The following is a 15,073-nucleotide window of genomic DNA, read 5'->3' as shown; positions in this document are numbered from 1 at the left end:
CCGCAAAAAACAAGCCCTCGTATGGCAAGATTGACAGTAAAATAAAAATGTTACGGCTCTCGGAAGAAGGGGAGCAAAAAACAAAACCGCAAAAATGGAAAACGCCCGGGAGCTGAAGGGGTTAAACATTAGTTTTTTCTTAGAATATTGAATGTCTTCTGCTTCAGTTCAGTAGTTTCCAGAAATTGACTTTCTTCCCTTTGTTGTCCGTTGCAGATAAGTTTACGGATTCACCCATCGCCATGAACTCCAAGGTGAACGGGGACCACAATGACAAGGTGCTGATGCGCTGGGACGGAGGAGAAAGCAGCAGCGTCGACTATGACCTGGACTCTGATATGGTAAGTGCTCCATAAGCCGAAACAACCCATCGGGACCCCCGAGTGTCAGAGCTTGGGAGCGGGGGTGGCCCTTGACGAACGGGGCCCCTCCGTGGGTGGCGCGGGGAGCGGGGGTGGCCCTTGACGAACGGGGCCCCTCCGTGGGTGGCGCGGGGAAGGCCCTTGACACAAGGGGCCCCCATGGGTTATTCTCTGCAGCATAAGTAAGTGTTCCATATGCCGAGATAACCCATTGGGACCCCCAAGTGTCAGAGCTTGGGAGCGGGGGTGGCCCTTGACGAACGGGGCCCCTCCGTGGGTGGCGCGGGGAAGGCCCTTGACGCAAGGTGCCCCCATGGGTTATTCTCTCTGCAGAATAAGTAAGTGCTCCATATGCCGAGATAACCCATTGGGACCCCCAAGTGTCAGAGCTTGGGAGCGGGGGTGGCCCTTGATGAACGGGGCCCCTCCGTGGGTGGCGCGGGGAGCGGGGGTGGCCCTTGACGAACAGGGCCCCTCCGTGGGTGGCGCGGGGAAGGCTCTTGACGCAAGGTGCCCCTATGGGTTATTCTCTGCAGCATAAGTAAGTGCTCCATATGCCGAGATAACCCATTGGGACCCCCAAGTGTCAGAGCTTGGGAGCGGGGGTGGCCCTTGACGAACGGGGCCCCTCCGTGGGTGGCGCGGGGAAGGCCCTTGACGCAAGGTGCCCCCATGGGTTATTCTCTGCAGCATAAGTAAGTGCTCCATATGCCGAGATAAGCCATTGGGGACCCCCACGTGTCAGAGCTTGGGAGCGGGGGTGGCCCTTGACGAACGGGGCCCCTCCGTGGGTGGCGCGGGGAAGGCCCTTGAACGCAAGGTGCCCCTATGGGTTATTCTCTGCAGCATAAGTAAGTGCTCCATATGCCGAGATAACCCATTGGGACCCCCAAGTGTCAGAGCTTGGGAGCGGGGGTGGCCCTTGACGAACGGGGCCCCTCCGTGGGTGGCACGGGGAAGGCTCTTGACGCAAGGTGCCCCCATGGGTTATTCTCTGCAGCATAAGTAAGTGCTCCATATGCCGAGATTAACCCATTGGGACCCCCAAGTGTCCAGAGCTTGGGAGCGGGGGTGGCCCCTTGACGAACGGGGCCCCTCCGTGGGTGGCGCGGGGAAGGCCCCTTGACGCAAGGTGCCCCCATGGGTTATTCTCTGCAGCATAAGTAAGTGCTCCATATGCCGAGATAACCCATTGGGACCCCCAAGTGTCAGAGCTTGGGAGCGGGGGTGGCCCTTGACGAACGGGGGCCCCTCCGTGGGTGGCACGGGGAAGGCTCTTGACGCAAGGTGCCCCCATGGGGTTATTCTCTGCAGCATAAGTAAGTGCTCCATATGCCGAGATAACCCATTGGGACCCCCAAGTGTCAGAGCTTGGGAGCGGGGGTGGCCCTTGACGAACGGGGCCCCTCCGTGGGTGGCGCGGGGAAGGCTTTTGACGCAAGGTGCCCCCATGGGTTATTCTCTGCAGCATAAGTAAGTGCTCCATATGCCGAGATAACCCATTGGGGACCCCCAAGTGTCAGAGCTTGGGAGCGGGGGTGGCCCTTGACGAACGGGGCCCCTCCGTGGGTGGCGCGGGGAGCAGGGGTGGCCCCTGACGCACGGGGCCCCCATGGGTTGTTCTTTGCAGCACAGAGTATTTGAGGAGAGCCATCAGATTCAGTAAATCTGACCCCTGTTCCTTCCTCTCTCGCAGTGTAATGGTTGGAATCCTAACAAGATGTTCAACTTCAATGAGGACAACTACGGGGTGAAGACGACGTGCGACAGCAGCCTGTCCTCATACACGTGAGTAATGATCCTTGTGCCCGGTGTCTTTCGTCACCCTCGGTGAAGCTGCTTTGTTCCTTCATTATGTGGTTGGTTTTTTTTTTAACCCCTTCATGACCCTTGACGGATCTATCCGTCATGGAGCGTGTGAGGATAGTCCCCGCCCCCCTGCCGTGGGCAGGTCGCGGCGATCCGCGCACATATCAGCTGTTTTCAACAGCTGACATGTGTGCCTGCATGTTCCGAGTGGAATCGCATTCCACCCGGAACATTTAACCCCTTACGTCTCGCTGCCAAAGTCTGGCAGCGAGATTTATATGCGTGCGGCCATTGCTTTTACTTACTACCGACCCCACCGGAAGTCATGTGCGTGATCACGTGACTTTCGGTGGTTGCCATGGTAGCACAGGGTCATGTGATGACACCAGTAGCTAACATGAGTCACTTCCTCTCAGTGCCGGCATAATGCCAGCACGGAGAGTAAAGCAGCGTATCTGCAGTTCTCAGCTCTGTAGCTGAGAGCTACAGATAGGGCAGAGCGATCGGATTGCTGATCGCTATAGCCCCCTAGGGGGACTAGTAAAATAATAAATAAAAGTTTTCAAAAAGAAATAAAAAACCAAAAAACCTAAAAGTTCAAATCCACCCCCCTTTCGCCCCATTAGGGTTAAAAAAATAAAAAATATACACATATTTGGTATTGCCGCGTTCAGAAATGCCCGATCTATCAAAATATAAAATCAATTAATCTGATCAGTAAACGGCGTAGCGGCAAAAAAAATCCAAACGCCAAAATTACGTTTTTTGTTTGCCGCACGTTTTGCGCAGAATGCAATAACAGGCGATCAAAATGTAGCATCTGCGCAAAGATTGTACCATTAGAAACGTCAGCTCGAGACGCAAAAAATAAGCTGTCACTGAGCCATAGATTCAGAAAAATGAGAACGCTACAGGTTTCGGAAAATGGCGCAAAACGTGCGTCACTTTTATTGGACAAACTTGAGATTTTTTTTTTAACCCCTTAGATACAAGTAAACCTATACATGTTTGGTGTCTACAAACTCGCACCGACCTCAGGCATCACAATAACACATCAGTTTTACCATATAGTGAATACGTTGAATAAAACCTCCCAAAAACTATTGTGCGATCACACTTTTTTTGCGTTTTTTCCTCACTTGGAATTTTTTTGCTATTTCTTTGGCGCTCCATTGGGAGACCCAGACAATTGGGGTGTATAGCTATGCCTCCGGAGGCCACACAAAGTATTACACTAAAAGTGTAAAGCCCCTCCCCTTCAGCCTATACACCCCCCGTGCTGCCACGGGCTCCTCAGTTTTTATGCTTTGTGCGAAGGAGGCAGACATCCACGCATAGCTCCACAGCTTAGTCAGCAGCAGCTGCTGACTATGTCGGATGGAAGAAAAGAGGGCCCATATCAGGGCCCCCAGCATGCTCCCTTCTCACCCCACTCTTGTCGGCGGTGTTGTTAAGGTTGAGGTATCCATTGCGGGTACGGAGGCTGGAGCCCACATGCTGTTTTCCTTCCCCATCCCCCTTAGGGCTCTGGGTGAAGTGGGATCCTATCGGTCTCCAGGCACATGAGACCGTGCTCCATCCACAGCTCCTGAGGACTCTGCTGGATAGGAGCCGAGTATCGTTCAGGGACATGGCCCTGCTACTTTGAGGTACTCTGTGTCCCCGTGGGGACCGCGCACAGCAACACTCCAGCATTGCTGGGTGTGCTAGTGCACCGGGGACCGCGGCGCTGACTGCGTTTGTGCCTTTACACACTGCAGCGTCGCTGAGTGTGTTAGTGTATGGGGACTGCCGCGCTGACCGCCGCTGCCATTGTTATCGCTGCGGCGCGGCTGGGACTGTTAGTGCGCCGGGGACTTCCGCGCCGACCGCGCTTATACGGCGGCCGCGCCTATAACTTTAGTCCCCGGCTTTTGCGGCCTAGTCTCATTCTTTTCCCGCCCCCAGGCCTGCCAGTCAGGGGAAGGGCGGGACGCTGTAAAGGACGTCAGCAACTGAGGCTGGAGCATGCTTTGCATACTCCACCCCCCTCACTGTGCACAGTGGGGCACCAGATTCCCGCACTTTCTAGGGCACGCCCACGGCCCCCTCCTCTCCTCAGGACGCCGGCAGCCATTCCTGTCAGCTCTGCTAACGCTGGAGAAGGGAGACAAGCTCAGGGAGACCCAGGCAGGAATTCTGGTGACCACACAACCGCATTGTGCGGGCGGTAAGCAGCACCTAGGTGCTGGCCCCACTGGTGCAGAAGTGTACTTATTGATTATATGATTATAGGCTATACTTTACACTGTATGGTGCACGGTTGTTTTCTTTGTCGCTCCATTGGGAGACCCAGACAATTGGGTGTATAGCTTCTGCCTCCGGAGGCCACACAAAGTATTACAGTTTAAAAAGTGTAACCCCTCCCCTCTGCTATACACCCTCCCGTGCATCACGGGCTCCTCAGTTTTATGCTTTGTGTGGAAGGAGGCACACATTCACGCAAGCTCCACGTTTTAGTCAGCAGCAGCTGCTGACTATATCGGATGGAAGAAAAGAGGGCCCATAACAGGGCCCCCAGCATGCTCCCTTCTCACCCCACTCTGAGTCGGCGGTGCTGTTAAGGTTGAGGTACCCATTGCGGGTACAAAGGCTGGAGCCACATGCTGTTTTCCTTCCCCATCCCTTAGGGGCTCTGGGAGAAGTGGGATCCTATCCGGTCATCCAGACACTGGGACCGGTCTCCCTCCGCAGCCCCTGGGGGAATCTGCTGGACAGGAGACGGAGTATCGTCAGGGACATGGCCCTGCATCCACAGGTACTCTGTGTCCCCGTTGGGACGGCGCATAAAGCACCTTGGGCCCAGACGCTGCAGCGACTGCGGCGTGGGTATGGGTCCGGGACTACCGCGCCGACCGTGCACTGCCGGCCGGCCGCGGTTTTAAACTTTAGTCCCCGGCTTTCTTCAGCGCTCTATTGGGAGACCCAGACGATTGGGGTATAGCTACTGCCCTCTGGAGGCCACACAAAGCACTACATTAAAAGTGCAAGGCCCCTCCCCCTCTGGCTATACCCCCCCCGTGGTATCACGGGTTCTCCAGTTTTAGCTTTGTGTGCGAAGGAGGTCAGACATTCCATGCATAGCTCCACAGATTTTAGTCAGCAGTAGCTGCTGACTATTTCGGATGGAAGAAAAGAGGACACATATAGTGTCCCCAGCATGCTCCCTTCTCACCCCTGGATGGTGTTGTAAGGTTGAGGTACCTATTGCTGGTACAGGGCTGGAGCCTGACATGCTGTTTTCCTTCCACATCCCCTGGTAGGGCTCTGTGGAAGTGGGATCCTGCCGGCCTCTCAGCTCTGACGCCGGGCTCCATCCACAGACCCATTAGAACCTGATGGATACGGAGCAGGAGTACGATCAGGGACAGGCCCTGCATCATACAGGTACTCTGTGTCCCCGGCAGGCACAGACACACTCCGGGCTGGCTGGGTGTTGTAGTGCGCCGGGGACCGCAACGTGGAGTTGGTGTCCCTACAGATTACTGGGGGACTTTTTGTGTATGGGAACGCAGCGCCGACCCCCTCTGGACCGGGCGGCGCTGCCGTGACTTGGGGTGCGCCGGGGATCCGCCGTCCGCGCTTTTACGGCGGCGGCGGTTATAAATTTAGTCCCCGGCTTTTTGGGCCTAGGACGCCGGCAGCTCCGATTCGTTCCCGCCCCCACCCTGTCATTCAGGGTAGGGGGAGAGACGCTGTTCGCTAGCAGCGACGAGGGCTGGAGCCTGATTTACATGCTCCAGCCCTCATACTAAGCACAGAGGGAAGCAGGCTTCCCGCTCTTGGTCAGGAACGCCCAGGGCCCGCCCCCCTTCTCTCTCAGGACGCCGGCAGCCATTACATGCATGTCTGGCTGGAGGAAGGACGCAAGGCTCTGGGAGACCTGGACTAGGGGCTATCTGGCGACCACACACCCGCTTTTTTAAGCGGGCGGTAAGCGATTTTTCTGTGCTGGTCCCTCTAGTGCCTCACGGTGTATCGGTGGACTGTGTAAGATATAGAAAGATTGTATTTCTTGCACTGTGAGGTCGCTTCTGGCTGCATATCCCAGATCGCTCTGTGGAAGCAGCAACATGTCATCCTCAAAACGCAAGGCTGCCAAGGCAAAAAGGGCTGTGTATACTGCGTGTGCTGCATGTGGGGCTAATCTACCAGCAGGCTCCGATGACCCCCATTGTGTGCAATGCTCCGACCCGGTGCTGCTTCGCCAGCCGGAGTCAGGAGAGGTAGTGACCCAGGCTGAGACGCTTGTAGGTTCTGCCCCGGTGACAGGGACAGACTTTGCAGTTTTTGCTGATAATATGTCTGTGGCTATGGCAAAAATCCTTGAAACCCTGCAATCTATGCATGGGGCTCAGTCTTTGGGCACGGCGAGGCCTCTGTCCTCAGGTCCCCCTCACTTGGAATGTATCCAGCCCACAGGGGGGTCCCCGGCTTCACAGGCCGAGGATTATGACTCAGATGATAGCCCCAGCCACCCTAAGCGAGCTCGCTGGGAAAGACCCTCGACGTCATCACACTGCTCAGGGTCTCAGCGCAATCAGTCTCCCTGTGATGTGTCTGATGAGAGTGATCAGGAATCCACTCCTGGAACCCCTCTCAACCTGGATACCCCTGATGGGGATGCCATGGTAAACGACCTTATCTCAGCCATCAATAGGCTGTTGGATATTTCTCCCCCAGCCCCTTCAGCAGAAGAGGCGGCTGCGGAGCAGGAGAAGTTTCGTTTCCTTTATCCCAAGCGTAAATTGAGTGCTTTGTTAGATCACTCTGACTTCAGAGAATCAATCCAGAAGCACGACGCTCACCCAGAAAGGCGTTTCTCTAAACGATCTAAAGATACGCGTTTCCCTTTCCCCCCTGAGGTGGTCAAGCGCTGGACACAGTGTCCAAAGGTAGACCCCCCGATTTCCAAACTTGCAGCTAGATCCATAGTTGCAGTGGAGGATGGCGCTTCACTTAAAGATGCCAATGACAGACAGATGGACCTTTGGTTAAAATCTGTCTATGAAGCTATCGGCGCGTCGTTTGCTCCGGCATTCGCAGCCGTATGGGCACTCCAGGCTATTTCAGCTGGCTTAGCAAAAGTGGATGCTATCATGCATCCAGCAGTGCCGCAAGTGGCGCACCTTACCACGCAGATGTCGGCGTTTGCGTCTTACGCTATCAATGCGGTCCTAGAATCTACCAGTCGCACCTCAATGGCGTCCGCCAATTCGGTAGTTTTGCGCAGAGCCTTGTGGTTAAAGGACTGGAAAGCAGATGCTGGTTCCAAAAAATGTTTAACCAGTTTGCCTTTGTCTAGAGATAGACTGTTTGGCGAGCCATTGGCTGACATCATTAAGCAGTCCAAGGGTAAAGACTCCTCTTTACCACAACCCAGAACAACCAAACCTCAGCAGAAAAAGTGGCAGCAGAGGTTTCAGTCCTTTCGAGGTTCGGGCAAGACACCATTTACCTCGTCCAAAGGGACTCAGAGGACGCAAAGAAACTCAGATTCGTGGCGGACTCACACGCGCCCCAAGAAAGCAAATGGAGGTACCGCTTCCAAAGCGGCTACCTCATGACTTCCAGCCCCTTCCCTCCGCATCGCCGGTCGGGGGCAGGCTCTCCCGCTTTTCCGGCATTTGGATGTCACAGGTCAAAGACCGGTGGGTGACGGACATTTTGTCTCGCGGGTACAGAATCGAGTTCAATTCTCGTCCTCCAGCTCGGTTCTTCAGAACCTCCCCACATCCAGACCGAGCAGATGCTCTGCTGCGGGCGGTGGACTCCCTAAAAGCGGAAGGAGTGGTGATCCCAGTCCCTCCTCAGGAACAAGGGCAAGGGTTTTACTCCAATCTCTTTGTGGTTCCAAAAAAGGACGGCTCGTTCCGTCCTGTTCTGGACCTAAACGGCTCAACAAACATGTGCACGCCAGGAGGTTCCGGATGGAAACCCTCCGCTCGGTCATTGCCTCAATGTCCAGAGGAGACTTCCTTGCCTCAATAGACATCAAAGATGCTTATCTCCACGTGCCAATTGCTACAGAACATCAACGTTTTCTACGTTTTGTGATAGGAGACGACCATTTTCAGTTCGTAGCTCTTCCATTTGGTCTGGCGACAGCCCCACGGGTCTTCACCAAGGTCATGGCGGCGGTGGTAGCAGTCTTGCACTCTCAGGGACACTCGGTGATCCCTTACCTAGACGATTTATTGGTCAAAGCTCCCTCTCAGGAGGCATGTCAGCACAGCCTGAATGCTACGCTGGAGACTCTACAGTCTTTCGGATGGATCATCAACTTTCCAAAGTCGATCCTATCACCGACTCAGTCACTAACGTATCTTGGCATGGAGTTTCATACTCTAGCAGCGATAGTGAAGCTTCCGCTGAACAAGCAGCGGTCACTACAGACAGGGGTGCAATCTCTCCTGCAGGGCCAGTTGCATCCCTTGCGGCGCCTCATGCATTTCCTAGGGAAGATGGTGGCAGCCATGGAAGCAGTTCCCTTTGCGCAGTTTCATCTGCGCCCACTTCAATGGGACATTCTCCGCCAATGGGACGGGAAGTCAACGTCCCTGGACAGGAAAGTCTCGCCTTCCCAGACGGCCAAGGACTCTCTACAATGGTGGCTCCTTCCCACCTCATTATCTCAGGGAAGATCCTTCCTGCCCCCATCCTGGGCAGTAGTCACGACAGATGCGAGTCTGTCAGGGTGGGGAGCAGTGTTTCTCCACCACAGGGCTCAGGGGACGTGGACTCCGCAGGAGTCCACCCTTCAGATCAATGTTCTGGAGATCAGAGCAGTGTATCTTGCCCTACTAGCCTTCCAGCAGTGGCTGGAAGGAAAGCAGATCCGAATCCAATCGGACAACTCCACAGCGGTGGCATACATCAACCACCAAGGAGGGACGCGCAGTCGGCAAGCCTTCCAAGAAGTCCGGCGCATTCTAATGTGGGTGGAGGACAGAGCATCCACCATATCCGCGGTTCACATCCCAGGCGTAGAAAACTGGGAAGCAGACTTCCTCAGTCGCCAGGGCATGGACGCAGGGGAATGGTCCCTTCACCCGGACGTGTTTCAGGAAATCTGTCGCCGCTGGGGAGTGCCGGACGTCGACCTAATGGCATCCCGGCACAACAACAAGGTCCCGGCATTCATGGCGAGGTCGCGCGATCAAAGAGCTCTGGCGGCAGACGCCTTGGTTCAAGATTGGTCGCAGTTTCAGCTCCCTTACGTGTTTCCGCCTCTGGCGCTCTTGCCCAGAGTGCTACGCAAGATCAGATCCGAGTGCAGCCGCATCATACTCGTCGCTCCAAACTGGCCGAGGAGGTCGTGGTATCCGGATCTGTGGCATGTCACGATCGGTCGACCGTGGTCACTGCCAGACCGACCAGACTTACTGTCCCAAGGGCCGTTTTTCCATCAGAATTCTGCGGCCCTGAACCTGACTGTGTGGCCATTGAGTCCTGGATCCTAGCATCTGCAGGATTATCTCAAGGAGTCGTTGCCACAATGAGACAAGCTAGAAAGTCGAATTCGGCTAAGATCTACCACAGAACGTGGAAGATTTTCTTATCCTGGTGCTCGGCTCAGGGAGTGTCTCCCTGGCCATTTGCATTACCCAAGTTTCTTTCCTTCCTGCAATCGGGGTTAGAAAAGGGCTTGTCGCTCAGCTCCCTTAAAGGGCAAGTTTCGGCACTATCCGTGTTTTTTCAGAAGCGTCTAGCACGTCTGTCTAAGGTGCGCACGTTCCTGCAGGGGGTCTGTCATATTGTGCCCCCGTACAAGCGGCCGTTAGATCCATGGGATCTGAACAGGGTACTAGTTGCTCTCCAGAAGCCGCCCTTCGAGCCTCTGAAGGAAGTTTCCTTTTCTCGGCTGTCGCAGAAAGTGGCGTTTCTTGTTGCGATCACATCGCTTTGGCGAGTGTCTGAGCTGGCAGCTCTGTCATCCAAGGCTCCCTTCCTGGTGTTCCACCAGGACAAGGTAGTGCTGCGCCCCATTCCGGAGTTTCTCCCTAAGGTCGTATCCTCTTTTCATCTTAATCAGGATATTTCCTTGCCTTCGTTTTGTCCTCATCCGGTTCACCGGTATGAAAAGGACTTACGTTTGCTAGATCTGGTGAGAGCACTCAGAATCTACATTTCCCGCACGGCGCCCATACGCCGTGCCGATGCACTTTTCGTCCTTGTCGCTGGTCCGCGCAAGGGGTTGCAGGCTTCTAAAGCCACCCTGGCTCGATGGATCAAAGAACCAATTCTAGAGGCCTACCGTTCTGCGGGGCTTCCGGTTCCTTCAGGGCTAAAAGCCCACTCAACCAGAGCCGTGGGTGCGTCCTGGGCATTACGTCACCAGGCTTCGGCTCAACAGGTGTGCCAGGCAGCTACCTGGTCCAGTCTGCACACTTTCACCAAGCATTATCAGGTGCATACCTATGCTTCGGCGGATGCCAGCTTAGGTAGAAGAGTCCTGCAGGCGGCAGTGACACCCCCGTAGGGGAGGGCTGTTTTGCAGCTCTAACATGAGGTATTTCTTTACCCACCCAGGGACAGCTTTTGGACGTCCCAATCGTCTGGGTCTCCCAATAGAGCGCTGAAGAAGAAGGGAATTTTGTTACTTACCGTAAATTCCTTTTCTTCTAGCTCTTATTGGGAGACCCAGCACCCGCCCTGTTGTCCTTCGGGATGTTTTTTTGTTGTTTGCGGGTACACATGTTGTTCATGTTGAACGGTTTTTCAGTTCTCCGATGTTATTCGGAGTTAATTTGTTTAAACCAGTTATTGGCTTCCTCCTTCTTGCTTTGGCACTAAAACTGGAGAACCCGTGATACCACGGGGGGGGTATAGCCAGAGGGGGAGGGGCCTTGCACTTTTAATGTAGTGCTTTGTGTGGCCTCCAGAGGGCAGTAGCTATACCCCAATCGTCTGGGTCTCCCAATAAGAGCTAGAAGAAAAGGAATTTACGGTAAGTAACAAAATTCCCTTCTTTGCGGCCTAGTATGGGATTCTCCCGCCCCCAGGCCTGCCAGTCAGGGAAAAGGGCGGGACGGTCGGTATGACGCCGACAGTGAGGGCTGGAGTACACTGAGCTGTCCTCCGCCCCCCTCACTACTCACGCTGGGGCACCAGATTCCCGCACTTTTTGTGACTACGCCCACGCCTCCCTCCTCCTCAGAGAACGCCGTCAGCCATGTTTTCAGCAACTTCTGGCTGCAGCTGAGGGAGACCCGGGGCAGGGAATCTGGTGGCCACAAGCCACATCCGCAGCCCCTGGGGGAATCTGCCGGACAGGAGACGGAGTATCGTCAGGGACATGGCCCTGCATCCACAGGTACTCTGTGTCCCCGTTGGGACGGTGCATGAAGCACCTTGGCCTCAGACGCAGCTGCGACTGCGGTGTGGATTTTTTGTCTGGGACTACCGCGCCGACCATGCCTGTTTGCCGGCCGCGGTTTTTACTTTAGTCCCCGGCTTTTGCGGCCTAGTGTGTTAAACTCCCGCCCCTGAGCCTGCCAGTCAGGGAGAAAGGCGGGACGGTCGGTATGATGCCGACAGTGAGGGCTGGAGCGCACCTCGCTGTCCTCCGCCCCCCCTCACTGATCACTATAGGCCACCAGACACTTTTGTGACTACAGGGACAGAGCCCTGCATCATAACGTACTCTGTGTCCCCTGAGGGACGGTGCATGCAGCATCTGTGTTACAAACGCCGCAGCGGTTGCTGACTGGTTTGTGAGACTAGGACTACTGCGCCGACCGCGCCATGTTTGCCGGCCGCGTTTTTAAATTTAGTCCCCGGCTCTTACGGCCTAGTGCCATATACTCCCGTTCTCGGGCCTGCCAGTCAGGGGTAACGACGGGACGGCCGACTGGACGTCGGCAGGGAGGGCTGGAGCATACGTTGGTATCCTCCTTCCCCCTCACTGAGCACTGGGGGGGCACCAGTTTTTTCAGGTGCTGTCCCCCCCTTGGTGCCGCAGTGTATATATATATATATATATATGTTTATTTATATGGTATATGATCTCACTGTTCGGCAGCATTATTTGCTTTTGGCTGTATACCCTCACTGATTACTCTGCGGACGACATGCTGTTGTCTGCTCTTAAAGAGTAAGGGTGCCAAGGCACTGGCTTATTTTACAACCGGTACCTCTTGTGCGGCTATATTACAGGCACTGCACAGATGACAGCGACAGAGTTTGCATGATGGAATCAGCAAATCTCTGAATAGCTTTCACATCACAGGACTCAGTCTATGGACAGAGGGTCTGCTAAGATACTGGAGTCCAGACCGATAACACAGGGCCAGGGAGCGGTGAGTTCATCGCTCCCGGGTCCCTCTGGGTCGGTACAACATCCTGGGGTAACACCCAGATCCCACGGTGAGAACTCCGTCACGGACCGCGGCCTATGATAGGCTAAGCGGGCCCGCTGGGAACCTTCCCCGAATTCATCAGGAGTGCGTGTTTTCGATCACTCTAACTCCAGAGGGGCCGTCCAGTAGCACAGAACTTGACGGACAAGCGCTTACTAAGCGCCTTATTGACACGCGTTACCCTTTTCCCCCCTGACGGGCTTAAGGGTTGGGCTCAGTGTCACAGGGTGGATCCTCCAGTCTCTAGGCTGGCGGCTAGATCCGTAGTATTAGGGGCAGATGTCCATCTCTCACGAATGCCACTGACAGGCAAATAATGCTTATGATGAAATCCATCTATGAAGCCATAGTCGCATCTTTTGCTCCAGCCTTCGCAGCCGTGAGGGCACTCCAAGCTGTCTCAGCTTCTCTGGCTGAGATTATTTCGGTTGCACATACATCTGCCACGCAGGTTGTGTCCTTCACTTCTCAGGCGTAGGTTTTTTCGTTCTACGCCATGAACGCCGTTCCTGGACTCTGCGAGCCGTACAGCGGTAGCATCCACCAATTCAGTGGCAGTCTGCAGGGCCATGTGGCTACGTGAATGGAAGGCAGGCTCTGCTTCCAAGAAGTTCTTAACCGGTTTGCCATTTTCTGGCGACCGTTTGTTTGGCGAGCAATTGGATGAAGTTACTAGACAGTCTCGTCCTTGCCCCAGTCCAAGACCGATGGGTGAGAGACATTCTGTCTCACGGTTAAAGGATACAGCTCTGCTCTCGTCCTCAGACTCGTTTCTTCAGAACATCTCCGCCCCCCGAGTGAGCCAGATGCACTTTTTCAGGCGGTGAACACTCTGAAGCCTCGATGTCACAAGGAGACTTCCTAGCATCAATTGACATCAAGGATGCTTATCTCCATGTGCCGATCGCACCCGAGCTTCAACGCTTTCTGCGTTTCGCCATCAGGGATGAACACTTTCAGTTCGTGGCACTGCCATTCGGCCTGGCGACAGCCCCACGGGTCTTCACCAAGGTCATGGCAGCAGTGGTGGCGGTCCTACAGGGCCACTCGGTGATCACTTACCTAGACGATCCTCTAGTCAAGACACCCTCCTGGGTGGCATGTCAACACAACCTGACCATTGCTCTGGAGACTCTCCAGGGGTTCGGGTGGATCATCAAAATTCCAAGGTCAAAACTGACACCGACCCAATCACTGACTTATCTCGGGATGGAGTATTATACTCTCTCAGCGATAGTGAAGCTTCCGCTGCATAGTCAGCGTTCACTACAGACAGGGGTGCAATCTCTCCTTCGGGCCCAGTCACCCCTTGAGGCGCCTCATGCACTGTCCCAGGAAGATGGTGGCAGCAAGGGAGGCAGTTCCCTTGCGCAGTTTCGTCTGCGTCCGATTCTATCGGACACCGCAAATGGGACAGGAGGTCGACGTCCCTAGACAAGAACGTCTCTCTTTCCCTTGCAGCAAAACCTCTCTTCAGTGGTGTCTTCTTTCCACTTCCTGGGCGAAGGAAAAATCCTTCCGGCCCCCAGCCGGGGCTGGGGTCACGACGGACGCGAGTCTGTCAGGGTGGGGAACGGTCTTCCTCCACCACTCGGCTCAGGGAACCTGGACTCCGACAGAGTCCTCCCCTCGGTTCAATGTTCTGGAGATAAGGGCAGTGGATCTAGCCCTAAGGCTATGTGTCCACGAGAGAATGTTGCTGCGGATTTTTGTGCCTCAAAATCCGCAGCTTTCCCCCAGAATCCGCACCTTAGCATAGCTGCGGATTTGACGCGGATTTGACGCGGATTTGACGCGGATTTCGTTGCGGATTTTGATGCGGATTTTGTCCATTGTACTCTAATGTGTTTCTGAATAAACCTTTGACTGTTTTGAAGGCAAAAAAAAGTCTCTTTGTGTCATTTCCTGTCCCAACCCTCCTTTCTTCAGCGCTCTATTGGGAGACCCAGACGATTGGGGTATAGCTACTGCCCTCTGGAGGCCACACAAAGCACTACATTAAAAGTGCAAGGCCCCTCCCCCTCTGGCTATACCCCCCCCCGTGGTATCACGGGTTCTCCAGTTTTAGCTTTGTGTGCGAAGGAGGTCAGACATTCCATGCATAGCTCCACAGATTTTAGTCAGCAGTAGCTGCTGACTATTTCGGATGGAAGAAAAGAGGACACATATAGTGTCCCCAGCATGCTCCCTTCTCACCCCTGGATGGTGTTGTAAGGTTGAGGTACCTATTGCTGGTACAGGGCTGGAGCCTGACATGCTGTTTTCCTTCCACATCCCCTGGTAGGGCTCTGTGGAAGTGGGATCCTGCCGGCCTCTCAGCTCTGACGCCGGGCTCCATCCACAGACCCATTAGAACCTGATGGAGACGGAGCAGGAGTACGATCAGGGACAGGCCCTGCATCATACAGGTACTCTGTGTCCCCGGCAGGCACAGACACACTCCGGGCTGGCTGGGTGTTGTAGTGCGCCGGGGACCGCAACGTTGGAGTTAGTGTCCCTACA

The sequence above is a fragment of the Anomaloglossus baeobatrachus genome, chromosome 1 (genome assembly GCF_048569485.1).
Source record: "Anomaloglossus baeobatrachus isolate aAnoBae1 chromosome 1, aAnoBae1.hap1, whole genome shotgun sequence".
Classification (NCBI taxonomy): Eukaryota; Metazoa; Chordata; class Amphibia; order Anura; family Aromobatidae; genus Anomaloglossus; species Anomaloglossus baeobatrachus.
This window is presented reverse-complemented; position numbering follows the sequence as displayed.